General features: G+C 39.2%; 1 pseudogene across 1 annotated transcript; it reads left to right on the top strand.

The window, feature by feature from the left end:
- Positions 1-334: 334 nt before the first annotated feature.
- Positions 335-2022, top strand: LOC308241325 (glucose-6-phosphate isomerase-like; annotated as a pseudogene). The gene has a single exon. The product of its transcript is annotated as a glucose-6-phosphate isomerase-like (transcript).
- Positions 2023-4276: the final 2254 nt, after the last annotated feature.

Below are 4276 nucleotides of genomic sequence, written 5' to 3'. Positions count from 1 at the left end.
CTATTTTTGATATAAAAAAACCTCTAAATATACTAAATTCTTAGGAATGCTACCTTTAGTACTTAAATATGACATAAGTAAATTAAAATTGCTTAGAATACATCAATGATATATTAGATAGAATTAGTATTTTTCCCCCAGTAGAAATTAAGCTTTATAAAATGACTATTATCTTTACATTTTTATAACATTCAAGAAAAAATATAGCAAGCTGTAAACTTTCATAATTGGAAAATAATATTTAGCAAAGTTTACACTGAATTTTTGAACTCTTACCTTCCTGAGCAGCTTCAATGTTATGAAAATAGAAGAAACACCACTGGCTGCTCTTGCCATGACGCACTCACCAAGAATCAGCAGTTCCAGAAGCTGTAGGAAGGCAACCTTGAGCATGGCTCTCACCTCAAATTGCAGTGCCTTTTCAAATGAGGACAAGGAAAGCTTCAGCTTGACACCCAGTACCAATATTGGCCTATACTGGTGGGTTACTCCAAGGACCTTGTGATGGAAGGTTTTTGCAGAAGCTGGTGAACCTGGCCAAATCCAGGGATGTGGAGGCCACCTGGGAGCTCATGTTCAATGGTGAAAAGGGACCAATGGCCAGCATGCCTTCTACCAATTTTTGTCACCAAGAATCAGGCAGTGCTTCATGTGGCCCTGTGGAATGGGTCAAACACCCATTCTGGTGGATGGCAGGGATGAGATGCCAGAAGTCAACAGGGTCATGGAGAAGATGAAGTTCTGCTGCAAATACATCGGAGGTGGTGACTGGGAGGGATACTCAGGCAATCCCATCACAGACATCAATAACATCGGCATCGTTGGCTCTGACCTGGGCCCCTCATTGTAACTGAAGCCCTCAAGCTGTACTCTTCAGGAGGTCCCCCGGTCTGGTTTGTCTCAATCATTGGTGGGACTCACATTGCCCAAACCCTGGCCACCATGAACCCTTGAGTCCTCCCTCTCCACCATCACTTCCAAGACCTTTACCACCATGAGACTATCAGGAAGGCAGAGATGGGGAAGGAGTGGTTTCTCCTTTGGCCAAGGATCCTTCTGCTATTGCAAAGCACTTTGTTGCCCTGTCTACCAACACAACCAAGTGAAGGAGTTTGGAATTGACCCTCAAAACATGTTCGAGTTCTGGTATTGGGAAGGAGGATGCTGCTAGCTGTGGTCAGCCATTGGATGTTCCATTGCCCTCCAGGTAGAATTTGACAACTTCAAGCAGCTGCTTTTGGGGGCTCACTGGATGAACCAGCACTTCTACATGACACCCCTAGAGAAGAACACCCCCATCCTGCTAGCTTTGCTGGGTATCTGGTACTTCAACAGCCTTTGGTGTGAGATGCATGCCATACTGCCCTATAACCAGTGCCTGCACTGCTTTGCTGTCTACTTCCAGCAGAGTGACATGGAGTCCAATGGTAAGTGCATCACCAAATCCTTCATGGTATGGATTATCTGACAGGCCCCATGGTGTGTGGCGAGCCAGAGAACAATGGCCAGCATGCCTTCTACCAAACCATCCACCAAGGCACCAAGATGATATCCTGTGACTTTCTCATCCTAGTCTAGACCCAGCAACCAGTAAGGAAGGGTCTGCATCACAAGATTCTCCTGGGCAACTTCTTGGCCCAGATTGAGGCCCTGATGAGGAGGACATTGACAGAGGAGGCTCAGAAGGAGCTCCAGGCTTCAGGAAAGAGTTCAGAATACCTGGAGAAGCATTTGTAGCACCAGGTCTTTGAAGGAATTCATCCAACCAGCTCTATTGTGTTCACCAAGCTCAAACCATTCATTTTTGGAGCCTTGATTGCCACGTATGAGCACAAGATCTTCATTCGGGGCATCATCTGGAACATCAAAAGCTTTGACCAATGGGGAGTGGAGCTGAGAAAGAAGCTGGCTAATAAAATTGAGCCTGAACTTGATGGCAGCAACCCAGTCATCTTTCATGAGTCTCCCACCAATGGGCTGTTCAACTTCATCAAGCCGGAGCGTGACACTGGAAACCAATAAACTCATGCTGGGTTGCAGTCCTGTTGTGACTGTTCTTTTTGTCCCTCCTCACCAGAGACTGCACTGCATGGTCCTGCCCAGAGCACCCTCTGGTCACGGACTTTGACCACAAGCTCTTGGAGGATGCTGATCTGGAAATGTCACCCCCAGCCTCCCCGTGTCCATGCTCTTCAGTTTTACACTTAGCTGAAGGGTGTGCATTCCTATATTAATTAAGAGAAAAACACTAAACCACAGAGTTTGATTTAATTCACGCCTTGGATACGATCCCTTAGGAATAAATTATAGAAAAAGAACTGTAATTTTATAATTACAAAAATCAAAAGATGCAGTTTTCATAAGAGCTGATTTTAAGTTTAAAAACATGCCATCTATTGCCCATAAGACATTTGTCACATTTTGGATAAACTTGAAAAAAAAATAGCACTTGGAATTGTTTTACTTGTTTTGTGCTGCTATAACTAAATACTATAGAGTGGATAGTGTAAACTACAGAAACTTTTTTTAAAATATATTTTTATTAATTTTTTTACAGAGAGGAAGGGAGAGGGATAGAAGTTAGAAACATTGATGAGAGAGAAACATTGATCAGCTGCCACCTGCACACCCCCTACTGGGGATGTGCCCGCAACCTGTACATGCCCTTGACTGGAATCGAACCTGGGACCCTTCAGTCCGAAGGCCGACGCTCTGAGCCAAACTGGTTAGGGCCAGAAACTTATTTTTTACAGCTGTGAAGGGTGGAAAGTATGAGATCAAAGGACCTATTAAATATTTGAACATTTTTTATACCTCTAATGAATATATTCTGATTTCAACAAATATTTCTCAACTCCATGCTATCAGATTTTAACTGAGTTTGTAGAAGGAATCCTATATCAAATTGGAAGAGATAAACTGTTGAATATTTGTTGAACATACAATGACTTACAGGCAGATTTAATTTGTGCCTTCAAAGCTACGCTAGACATTTATATAGGGGCTTATAGTTAGCTACTGGCTAAGTTAGATAATATTTGTGAAAACATCTGGTCCATTGTTTGACCAATAGTGGAAACTGAAAAATTAGAAGGATTTTACTCATTTTACTTTTCATATTATAGTTGAGAATATTCACATTCTAGATTGTGTAAAAGGTTGTAAGTGGGTATTACGACACTTAGAAGTATCATCGGAGATATCATTATAAGGCTTGTTGTTCTTGGGAAAGACACCATGTAGAATAGTGAATAACTATCCAGATTTTGGGTTAGATCTGGATTCAATTTCTTAGTCTGTATATATTACATCTTGAGACCTCAGATGAGTTACTTAATACTTTGGAACCTCAGGTTCTACATCTATAAATAATATTACTTTTTAATATCATAGTTGAAAATAAATATATAAATCTATGTAAATTTTTCAGCACAATGACTGCATAATATAAAAGCAGTAATATATACTTATTAGTAGTAGTATTTCAACTATTCCTTATGAGTCTTCCATCATTTGGGTTGTATCATAGTAATTCTCAAACTCTCTGCTGTGAAGGACATTTAAACAATATACCTGATACTTTTGTAATGTACAAGAAAAGTGTCACTGAAATATACTATACATGTTTTAAACAGACTTTCACTTTGTGTACTTACCCTGCACTGGACCTTTAACAAGCTGTTTGCAGATACACGAGACTTTACATGCCATATCCCAAGTAGCATGCATTATATTATCCTATCATGAATACTCTGTAAATCTTATTATTTTTAGATAGTTAAAAATAAGCAAAATCATTTATCCTTGATGCTAATTTCATTTAATTTGTGTTAGAACACAAGCCTATGATCTAATTTTTTGAATCCTTCCAATTGGACTTCATATTGTTTCCAATGTCTTATACAATTATTGCTGGGTAAAATGTGGTTTAACTATTATCACATACATTCTTTTACTTATTTATATTACAAATACTTTAATCACTTTCACACTTCTGGGTTATTAAATGTGGCTTCTTATGTGCTGGCAAATTTTATTAAGTAACTCCAAACTATTGCACAAGTACTAACAGAATAATTACGGTTCATTTTGCAAATATGAATCTTTGAAAAATATCTGGTAAGAGATAATCTTTAACTATTGAATGAATAATTGTTGGCATTACTGATGGAGTATTTTTTGGATGGACTTTGGGTCTCACATTCTTAGAATATCAATAGTTGAAAATGAAATTGAACAATAAATGCTATTTCATATTCTAAGCTAGCTTTTCCAG

The sequence above is a fragment of the Plecotus auritus genome (genome assembly GCF_963455305.1).
Source record: "Plecotus auritus genome assembly, chromosome: 2".
In the NCBI taxonomy this organism is placed as follows: Eukaryota; Metazoa; Chordata; class Mammalia; order Chiroptera; family Vespertilionidae; genus Plecotus; species Plecotus auritus.
This window is presented reverse-complemented; position numbering and strand designations above follow the sequence as displayed.